Genomic DNA, 12,409 nt, shown 5'->3' on the forward strand with positions numbered 1-12,409 from the left:
TCGAATTAAATTTTTTCAAATAATTACTTTTATTTGATTTAAATGAGTCATTTTTCTGGGTGTAGTCTCAAATAAAAACGTGAATGAGTAATTTTGTCACATAAAAAAATGGATATAACATTTATCAACTATTCTGATGGTTGAGAAATATTTTTCAGTGTCTCAGTTCAGGTAGTCTCGTGAATAAGTATAGGCAGACCTTCCATGTCCGAAGATGCTCACTCTTGGTACCTGGAGAACGACTGTCATAAAGCCATAAAGCCATTTGACTTTTCACCAACCTCCTTAGTGGCAAATTACCACTAGGTCAGATATTTATGTAGAATTTTAAATCGTTTTGGCAACGTCTAAAAATATCGCAAAAAATCTGAAAAAATTCCTATAGTCTTGTCATATATTACACCATCGTTTTTTGATTTGTCTGTAGTGAATTCTGAAATTGCGTTTTAGCTTGGCAGGCTAAGCGACATCTAACGCCAGCTGGAGAAGCTGAGCGAGAGATGAGAGTGACATCGAACGACGGTTCAAGTGAACCACGCGTGAGGTGAATAGACCAATTAAATAATGCCAAGAGGCGTGGTTTGGGTAAAACCATGCTTCTGAACATTATAGAGAGGCTGTCGACACGCTGTCGCCATATCTAGAAACTCCCCCAGCTGTGTTTGGGGAAAATGGGCCAACGTACTGGCGTTCCAACTGGGCGATTCTAAAGGCGCTATCGACTTAGACTAGGGACCAACGGCTAGGTGAGAGGACCAGCGCCCCCCTCGATTGCCGTCGAACTGATTAGTGGTGGTGGGGTAACGGATGACCCACCGCCGCTGAGATGTTCAGACTAGCGGGAGAAGGTCCTAGGAGATTTTGAGACAGTCGGTGACAGACACTGAAGTCGAGCGGATGAAAATCGTCAGCCACTCTGGAGAGGAAAGAAATACGTCAGAGGAATGTAAACATCCTCGGCGAAAGAGACATGGAGAAATGTCTCCTGGAAGATACGCTTTATCGAGATCTCTCGGCTGAAAAGACGAAGATCGATCGAGTGAATTACTCCTAGTATGGTGGACCTTACCCACTCTACCGTTTTACGCTGATGCTGGCTCGGCATTGTTAGTCCCGCCACGAGAAGTCCTCAGGGTAGACGAGTTATCCTCTGAGGCCGGTTTACCGTTGGATTTTCCGTGAAAATCCAGCTGGCGTCCGACATAATTTAGCGATAGAGAAACTGCCAAAATAGTTTGGGATATTTGCTGGTGGAGCACCAGGAAAAATCCCTTACAAGCTCATTAGGAGCTAATTTTATACCATTCGGTTACTTTTTTTATTAATGCTATTTTTGCAAATAAAGGAGCGTGTGGGTGCTTCCTCCTCCCCAATTAGCAGAAAAATGACTTGAGAATGAACAAAATTTGTTTTTCAACAGTGAAAGGTTCAAAGCTTATTAGGAGCTCATTTTTCATGCTCAGAAAAATGTACAGGCCAATCTATTTTTTTTTAAAAAGCTGTTTATGCTTGATTTTTCGCACATTGGCTGTAAAAGTAGATGATAAATTAACAGAATTAAATTTTGAAGGATGGGCAATTTGAAGCTCCTCAAGAGCTTATTTTATACGCGGATGAAAAGCTTCCTCTCGATGTCTTTTTTTAGAAAAAAAACTTATGTTGTTAAGAGGCCGCTCCATTAACAAAAAACTATTCAAATGCGGGGAAATCTTATCTCCATAAGAACTCACTCAAAAGGGGATGGAAAAAGTTGGAAAATGTCTGAAAATGTTCGCTATCACTGTGGGTCCCGAATGAAATGAGATGGAGGTGATCCGAATAGTTTAAATATTTTTAAACTAATTATAAACATATGGAGGGATTGACGTACTCTGTTGGTCGCCATCTTGGCCGTAAACTGCGCATGACACCGCCTGTGGAAGCCGAAGCGCCTCAACTCAACCGCGTTATTTCAAAGTCGTCTGAATCATGGACACTGAAATGTGGAATTATTTCATATTAATTGACACAATTGTTCAATAATATTCAGAACAATAAATTAACGATATTTATCTAATTACAGCAATATTTCCATCTGAAATTACAATCTATTAGCACAAAACTATTTAATGAAATTGTGACGTACTCAAATATCTGCAAATACTGAAATCAAATTTTTCGATGATTCCATATCCATTATGTGATAACATCCTCAGATGCTTTTGAGTCAACGAATGACATATGATAAATTTCGTATTTTCCTCCATGATACAAATTCAGGTTAAATGATGGTGACACAAAAAAAATATATCACATTTGTTCATCCGCAAAATCTATGTATGACATAAATACCTCTATTCTTTCTCAATCATTTATGTACCGAAATCATGATTAAAACATTCTTCTACGTGTGATTCATGTTTTTTTTTCTGGTGTCTCTTCTATGACTCCCATTTTCTATCATGTGATATTACTGAAGGTAGGTATTCGCCAATGACTCGTGTATTCACTTCCATATGAAAACTTCACTTGATTCTATCATATTTTGTCGTAATTGCCAATCACTTGATAAATGTTCGATACTGCCGTCGATAAAAAAGGATCTGCTAAAGTCCTCGCCACAAAAGAATGGTCTTCGGGTTTTTAGTGGTGGGGAGCCTTCGGCCCGTTCCCTCACTAACGGACGAATGTATCACTCCGCGCGCGGCGAGTTCGAGCGCAATTTTCGAAGTATGATTTTTATTGACAAATATAAAATGATAGGAAAATGAACGAAGAGAAAATGAAATAGTTTCTATCATAAAATCATGACCTTAATATTCATGAACAGATTGAAATTACATAATGATCCTAGAAGAACCCATATGATAAACTAAGAAATTCACGTAACTCCAGCGGTTATACTTAATTATGATCATGTCTGTTCGAAAAAAAGTGAGTTTTGCAGAATAGTTATCTATGATTTATTAATTGCAGGAGTATTTTAGAAATTTTCCAAAAGCTTTTGAAATTCACTGTGAAATGACTGTCCGAATTATAGGAGTCACGATAAACAGAAACAATCAGTCCATTACTCCAGATGCCGGGTTGAGTCATATAACGTAAATAAGACATGAATGATACATGATAATCATAAGTGAATAATATAAAATATTACGAAATGACTCATACGTATCAGTTGATATGGAAATTTCCTAAAAGAAGAGCAATTTTTTAATAAAATTTCAAGATGAATGGCCGAAATGGACTTTCTCATAACAGAATAGTTGAAATCATCAACATGTAATAGTTTATAGAGAGCCTATAATTTCTTTTCACTTCAGAAAAATTCAATTTACATGGATTTGATTGTGAAATCAACGGTTTGACAATGAAAAGGATATAAACCTGGATATTGACGTTTGTGAGTTAATAAATTGAACTTTGACTGTAAGAAAAATTGATTAGAGCATTGCAAGCCAACAATTTAATGTAGAACAGTAATGTAGAATAAGAAGTCGGAGAGATAGTAATAAACATTGAAATAAAAATTATTGTTATCAGTGGACAATTTTTTCTTAATGACTGAATAGTTTCTACCATTTTTCTAATTCTTCACAGCTAGCTGTCAAGAATAAATTGAATATATATTTAAACCAGATACAAAGTATAATATTAAACTCAAGAGCAACACCAATAAATAACATGAAAGTGGATGGGAAAGGAAAGATCTGGTAATCACGTGAAAAAATTATTTTGTTTGTCTGCAAACGAAGTTGACAAATGTCGATTCCCTAAAATTAAGTTATCAATAATGAAAAATTGATTCAAGTACATGTACGAAGAAATTTCATGGAAAACATAGCAAAATTGGTAGAAATTCCTCTCAGATTTTCCTTCAACATATCTGGAAAATTCTATTAGTGTTTGACCGAATTCATTGGAGAATTCTGCAGCTTGACTGCACGTTTTTTCAAAGGAAATATCGGATAGAAATCTTTTTATAGAGAACATTAATTGAATTTTATCTTTCTATGCAGCTCTCTCTAGTGCGAGAAAATTTCGACAAGAATCCCTTGACATCGATAGTTGTATAGAAACATTCGATTTTTTTCATTTAGTGGATGGGAGAATCTGCCAATCCTGTATGTAAAAAATAATCTTCAAATTAAGAATTTTTTTTTTAGAGTTTTTATCGAAAAGTATCGTCCAAATGATGGAAAATTTGCGTAACCACAATTATCGCAGGAGATGTCGAAGATTTTTTTTTTCCTTCTGGTAACCTTTTTCCTTTAACTTCAATTACGAATCGCTGTGAACAACAAGAAAAAAAAACTCATAGATTTCGTTGGAAATTTTATAGACTTTTTGAAAAAAATAAAGTTTTGTATGACTGCTTGAAACATTTTCGAGTTTTTGATGCCAAAATGTATGGATACATAATTTTTATTTTTTTTTCGAAAAGCTGTGAATATTTTTTCGACAAAATCTATTGGTTTCAATTTTTTTCTTGGTTGTTCACAGTAGCTCGTAATTAAAATTGAAGAAAAAACAATTCCAGAAGCAAAAAAGAAATATCTTCGATATCTTCGCGAATATTTGAGTTGGAGACTAAAGTTATACTTTCCGAAAATTGCTCGTTCATTGAACTGACTACGAGTTCATGTATTTGCGAAGCATCAGCTCATCCCACTGATCATTCTAACTGACCGCTTCAGTACCGGATTCACTGAAAAAAAACAAAGATCGATATATAAGAATATGAATCCGTGGTTACATAATATAATAGATGTCCATCCTGGAGCGGAACGAATTGAATTGACTTACCTGTCACTCTAGAAAGATCGGCCAACTCGATGAAAAGTCATAGAATCATGACATCTATCTTGATAACATCAGATTTATGAAACACTTGTTTCTTCGTTCACCGAAGATTAAAAATTCTGATTTTCTACGAGTTTGTATCCCGTGTGTCATCTCTTATCTATTGCAGAGTACATAAAACTGGAATAAATTATGGAATTAGTGATTTTCTACGTTTTTTGTATCACTCCCAAATTGATTGTGACTATTACATCATATTCCTTCATGACAGTGAATAAATAGGCTAATTTAACGTACCTGGACACTCCATATGTGCCATGCACCACGCTCGCTATGGTGATCAATTAACAGTAAACGAGCAAGTGCCTCAGCAGACACACAGCGAAAGAGACGAGCAGCACCTGGGGTTAGTGAGTGGATACCAATTATTGTTGTTCACTGAATGCGAATTAAACATGAAGAAATACCCTCCCTGTCCAACGTGGCGATAGATAAAAGAGAAAGTTTTATCACCAGCGATGAATGAAAATCCTACATCCTGGAGAGTAGCCTTATATCTCTTCATCAACATGTTTATGCCTTCAGTTAATTCCTTCGGTGCTTTTCCTGACGAAAACACACCTTCCCATTCGGGAAGCATGTTGACTGTGACTGAGTGACCACATGTGGTAAATGATGGCAGAAGTTCTTCTGGACACAGATGGGATTTCTTCACAACATTCTGTAGCTTGGATCGGATATAATATTGATCACCATCAATCAGAATCCTGTCCAAAAGATCTCTAGTTATATTACCCGCAGAGAACTGCAGTGCAACAATGCTGATCACTGCAATGGCTGTGCATTGTGTGTTAGCTCTCTCTGGGGGGAAACGTGTCATATCAGCCTGGTGGAATCGTGCAGATTGATGGAGGAAAGCTCCTACAACTTTCTGAGTCCTAATCCCAAAGATTTTTGAGTTGGCTGTCGGCAATGACCAAATGTGTTTCCCCTTGAGGGGAAAAAAAAATGAATATCACATTTTTTCTCAAAAGAGTTTTCGCCAAAGAAAGCATTGTGATGGGGCATTGTAGGACTCACCACAGAAGTCTGAAACTGAGGAGCAGGATCTCTTCCATTTTCATCTGTTGAAGACATTGGAATTGACAACGGGAATAGCAAACATGAATTTATCATCTCCTCCATCATCCTTCCCCTTATTTCCGGCATGTCAGCTCCACAAAAAGAAAAAGATGCGTCTCTAGTCAAATATTCCGCGTATGTGTAGATGAAGACCCCACAGTCGTATCCATTCGTTTGCACAGGAATATTCTGTTGAATTTTTTTTTCGTTTGAATGAATATTAATTCCATACAGTTGATAGTTTTAATTCTCACGATTGAATGGAGAGAACTTCTACCTTTATATGTCTGGTTGTCCATTCTGTTGGTTCAATGATGGAATTCTTCTTCGATGCACTTTCACTCATCAAATAAGACAGGATCGTCTGTAAAATCAAATTATTATATGAGAATTGGCCTCGCACATCTTGCTCGATAAAATATGTTATCAAGCACCACGAGCATCCTCAAACAACATAAAATTTGTAGGATTTGACTTGTGTCAATAAATTCAATTGGAAATCGACTATTATCGAAAAATCTATCCTTTTTTCTTCTGTTCTGTATCAAAGTACCCGTAGTTTTTATGTCGGTGTTCTTGAAATGAAGATATCGAAAATATATTTAAAGAAAGAGGATTGAAATAATTGATAGATTTCAAGGGTTCAGCTCATAGAATTCCGTGGAAATCATTTATATATAAATTCTTCTACCAGAACTTTTATTTTTTTCTTCTTCTGCCATTGAGAAAAATATAAAATATGAAATCAAAAATTAATAACAAGAGCTGCCAATTTGTCGGATCCAATGAGCGAATGACTAATTGAATTTTTGATAAAAAAAACAATATAATTCCAATATAATCTTCTAAGGAATGGGCTGGGTATTATTATGGAAGTTTCGTGTCCTTGAAAAACTTACATTCACGCAGGTTAGATTATTTCCTCCAAGACTATCATAATAATCAATGCACTTCTCGTTCATCCGAACCACGCAGAGACACCAATGATTACCCAAGTGTATTGGTATTAACAGCAATTTTTTACTGAAAATGTCGACCTAATTTAAAGAAAAGCAGAATTAGCCCCTCAGAAAAAACCTTCCACAGTGAACTTATCATTCTCAAAATAGATTACCTTCTTCGTTCATCTTTGGACTGTATCATAAGAAATGCCAGCTTTAGGGTAGAAGAAACTATTGAAGGCGTGCACAGCACCTTTGCTTCTCTTCACGATTAAGCTAAAGTAATTATTAATTACCTGAAGAATAATAGATGATTGATAAAGAATATAAACATAAATGAAAGAGAAGTTAGAAGGTTTTGTCCTCAATATTTACATTATCGTTGAGCCATTTCTGGCCCAACAATGTTTTCAAATTGAAAACACGTAGAGGTTCACCATCAGTTGGGATCATCATGCTGTCTTCCTGCCTCAACCATTCCTATAAATCAATAAAAGCAATCATTGAAGTGTGGATCATGGGGAATTGTAAGGAATGAGTATAGCGTACTATTCCACTGTCAATTAATTAACAATTATTATATACTCATTCATCACAACTACCCATGATCCTTGCCTCACTCACAGTATAAATATGGAAATAAATAACATACATAAGAATAATAGTTGGAAAGACGATGATTAAACTATTCAATTTCTTGTATTGATGAGTTTGAACAGTTAGCGTTGAGATCACGGATTTCTGTAGGATAGAATTTATCAAGGATCTATCAGTAAAAGATAAGACAGAAGAAAGAGACAGAGAGATGGCAATGATTAGTTCATACAAATTGAGGATTTTACCTGAACCGAAGAGATACATGAGGTCTTCAGCAACACATTTGGGGGGGATTCTCGTCTGATGTCTGAGGTAATCTGATGGGAGTACGATGGCAGTATCATAGCAATGTCATTATCAGCATTGGCACACGGCTGGAAATGAAACATGTTTGAACTGAAATTTGGGTGGGATTTCGAAGTGTCTAGTTCCTTGGGATCGAGGCTTGTCATGAAACGAAAAACTTCAGGCACTACATGATCACGTAATGAAGTGAGTGAATGTTTTAGGTTTCAACCAATTGATAATAACAGAATAGTGGACGCTTTCAAAATGCTATCCAGGCAAGTGGAGCCTGTACCACTATTTACCTCAATGATGCTCAGGATTGCAGCTCTTGTTTCTTCTTCTGAGATAGTATCTGGAGTCGAGACAACCAGAGGCGTCAGTGCATTAGTCTCCAAAGCTTCAGTGGCTGCTATTGATGAACCAAGGCCTTCATCTTCATCTACCTCAATGATGCTGGATATTGGAGCTCTTGTTTCATCCTGTCAGCTGAAATCTAGAATCGATGGAATCAAAGGACTCACTGCATCGATCTTCAAAGCTCCAGCGTCTGCTGATGAAGGACCAAGGCCCTCATTGAATCAGACTCATCAACATCCTGTAACCGAATAATGATAAATTGTTGAGTTGTCATAGAATGGTAAAATACATGCACTGTAAGCTGTTCTGCAATGCACTTTTGCCTCATACCATTGTGAAATCAGTAAGCAAAGATCGACGGACATCTGCTGATGGCTAAATTAGAGTTGGAGATGACGGTGGGAGACACTCATCATCCGAGTCACTCTTGACCTTAAATTCCATCATGTCGAAATTTTCTGGATCAATCTCCATATCTTCTGCATCACACTCTATATGGATTTGATAACTCTGCTCTGCATCTTCACCGAATTCCTTCGCATAATCCTCGAGGATGAGTTTCTCCGTGTGATCGCAGCATGCACTCCATATTTCTGGTGTAACAGAAGCTAGAGCTTCGGCCCAGATCCTCTCTGTATTCTCCTTGGAAAAGTCGTTATTCCGACCAACATGCCGATCAAAATATTGCTTTGCCTTTGCCTATACCAGCTCAATTGGGTTGTAAATTGAGTGATAAGGAGGCAAACGAACGATCTGATGACTCGTTTCAGCTCTCACATACTCATCGAGTTCATATTTCACTGGTTGTTTATTGTCCTTGCAGGTCTGAAGCAGTATTTTATTAGTTGCATTTGGGTCGTAGCTGATACTATGTTTGTCAAGCCACTCCTTAAGCTCGGCTTTCTTTGATTTTGATGTGGGCTGCTTCTCAAGCTGTGTAAATGTGTGCAATAATGTTAGTTAATGCTTGATGTATATTTACCCAAAGAAATAACGAGAGTACGATGGCTGTATTGAGGTCAACGAGGTCAATTGTTAGAAGTAATGAAGGCACAACAGATAATAATCGAATGTACTTTGATACTTACCTACCAGCTTGTTCATTTATTGCAGTTTTATTATGTTTGTGAGCAAGCTAAAAGCATGTTGATAGAATAAATGTTAGTAAGGCCAAGTATGTATTAACTTAGCATATGAATAGTTTTATAATTAGTAATTAATACGCCGTATATGAGTCTCCGACATTAGTAAATAAACAATTTAAAAATTTGAGGGCAGTAGACATAGGGATCAATACTTGAACTGAATGATATGAGGCGTTGTCGATGATAATTGATGAAGGCTTAGAAAGATTTGGCAGAAGGTCCTTCTTCAACCATCCCCCAAATAATTCGCCGTTCATGTCTACGTGGTAATCGTCAGAATTCTTTGGCTTTGCAGTCGTACTGAGGAAGAGCGAAGCCCCTGGCACAAATGCATCCCTTCCGCCTGCATGGCATACTATATACCGTTCCCCAGTAGATGCTGACTGCATGGAACAACTACGTGGATCATCATTCTGCCACTCTTTAGTTTTCCCAGTCCCTCGTCGAAACGTCCAAGTCTCATCCTGATAAATCATGACCATACCCGAGTCCAATAATTCCTTCATCCTCTTCAGAAATTTGCGTCTCATTGCTACTATGTAAGGTTTCTCTCGTAAATACATTGTTGCATCTCGTCGACGATATTCGAAACCGATGTCGTGTAGGATTCTATATAAACTCCTTTTGCTACCCTTGAACTGGATGTTCTCATCGTTACTTAGACAGAAAAAGCATTTTGACTGAGGAGTGAAGGACTGAGTGCTAAAACATAATGGAGCGAAAAATTATAATCAAAGAAGTACCTTATGGACTCATGCAATTGCCCGAGGCGTACAGATTTACCTACAAAATGAGATAATACTTAATAAGCCCATAATGATGATGACTCTAACATTCAATTGGCAGAGGGATTGATGAGCAAGACTTACATTTTGCAGAAAATTCGTAAATCTTCGAACGAATTTTCCCCTTCATTTCCTCTTCCACGTTACGATTTGATTTTGATCGAGGTCTCTTCTTACCGGGGGTTGACAGTTCAACACCCGAATCTCGAATTTGAAGTATTTTCGTCACTGTTGTCTTCGAAATTTTCAAGGCGGCCGCCACCCTTTCTCTAGAACATCACATGCATATACAGGCACAAAGTTCTATCATGCACCAATTTTATGAATGGCAAGAACGAAAAGGCATCACTCATCCCACAAACATTAGTAAATGCAAAGGCAAGTAAATTGAAAACATAAACCGTAAAATGGAAAAGTGAAATTCTGCTTGAATTTTAATGTTTGAAGGGAAGAGTCATGAAAAAATTTCCACGGTTTCAGATATTGTTATCATAATTGTCAAAAGATCTCATTTTTCTCATGAAAATTATTTCATTGCTTTTCGGCTCAACTTTATTTCTTCCTAGAACATCCAGTTCGAGCTCTATCACCAAAACATGATTATTTAGCTCAAGAACAAGTTGATGTATATCAATCAACGAGTGCAAAATCAGCATGGTAAGAGAATCATGAAAAGTCGGATTAAAAAATAATTATTCGCTGTTTTATCTTCATTCAAGACGCAGTATCTTATGCACTCCACCACTGAAGCACCCTATGGAAACAAGCGTGATTATTTAGCTCAAGAACAAGTTGATGTATTCCAATCAACAAATGCAAAATCAGCATGGGCAGAGAATAAAAAAAAGTCTGATTAGAAGTGAAGTAGGTGCAGTTTTATCTTTATCCAATATGCAGCCCCTCATGCACTCCACCACTGAAGAACTTTATGAAAACAAGACATGATAATTGAACTCAAGCACAAGTTGGTATATTTCAACCAACGAGTATAAAATCAGGATGATAAGAGAATGACAAAAACTCGGAATGAAAGGGAATTATTCCCTCTTTCATTTTCATTCAAGACGCTGCGCACTTATGCATTCCGCCACTGAAGCACTCTACGAAAACAAGAGAGAAAATAAAATAGTTGGAATTCATCACAGATATTCCTCGTCCATAGAAATATGTGTGTGGTCTACAACTGATCCTGATGACTTCCCTATCTGCTTGTATGCAGCAGCTGATGATCCTGAAACGTCAATAACATTTTATTGTACTAGAGTGCGATATGATTTTTTAGCTGGCATACATCCACAGGAATGGGATAACGAAGCACATTCATTCAATGAATGTCAGAGATACTTGATAGTCCAGTCAAATTAGATTTTGTATATCGAAATTAACCAAAAAGCACTAAATTACACCAATCGATAGCTAAAAGTGTAATTATTAATGTTTTAAAAAGTATATGCTCAAATTTGCCGGGGTGATTCACAATTTGTTATAAACAATTGGGAATTGGCGACAGGCCGTCTTCAATCCTAGATATCTTTAGTTAATCTCACCAGATCGGAAAAAAAAAATATTTCTTTGTAGCTGAGAAAATTTCCTATCGGGGGGAGTTAGGAACTTATAGCCCAAAATGTACCGCTAATTTATTATAAATTATAATAGCAATTTCGGAACAGTCGGCGCAACGCGTCAGCTGTTCCCCTCCCTGCGCCAGTGCCATGAGTCACGTAATTGGCGCCATGCGCAACTTATTCAAACCACCATTCAAGCCCTCAGCTGGGTTTTTGATGAATATCTCCGAATCTGTGGGTGGTAGCCAAATTTTCATTATAAACTTTTTTGTAGATCTTTATTTGCTCTATAAAAATAGTCTTGACAAAAATTTTGCTATTCTCCAAAGTTTCCGAGATATTCAATGAAAAATTAACAATATTCAAAATATTCAATAAAGTTGAATTTTGTCATCCTTGAATTTATTTAGACCTCTGAAATTCCGAGACTATATTGCAACCTTGGATTTTTTTCTGGTTTCATGAGCCCTTCAATTACAACAAAATATTTTTGTGTGTGAATAATTATTTTTTATCGGTGAGAATAATTTACTGGATAAATTAGAGACATTTCTAGAAATTGCAAAATAATCGTTCAAATTTCTAGGAATTCCGACAGAATTGAAGAACACAATGGAAAAAGGTAATTCTCACAATTTCCAGAAATTTCTGAACAATTTGAAGATTTCTAAAAGTTGTGGAGAAATCAAAGAAAATTCGAGAAAATTCTCGAAGCTTCTCAAAATTTCCAAGAAATTAAAGAAATTTCTAATTTCAGAAGAAATCTTGCGAGTTTCTAGAAACTTTGAGAAGAGAAATTTTAGAAATAATTCTAGAAATATTGAAAA

The sequence above is a fragment of the Diachasma alloeum genome, unplaced genomic scaffold, assembly GCF_001412515.2.
Source record: "Diachasma alloeum isolate Michigan unplaced genomic scaffold, Dall2.0 Dall_scaffold_01409, whole genome shotgun sequence".
In the NCBI taxonomy this organism is placed as follows: Eukaryota; Metazoa; Arthropoda; class Insecta; order Hymenoptera; family Braconidae; genus Diachasma; species Diachasma alloeum.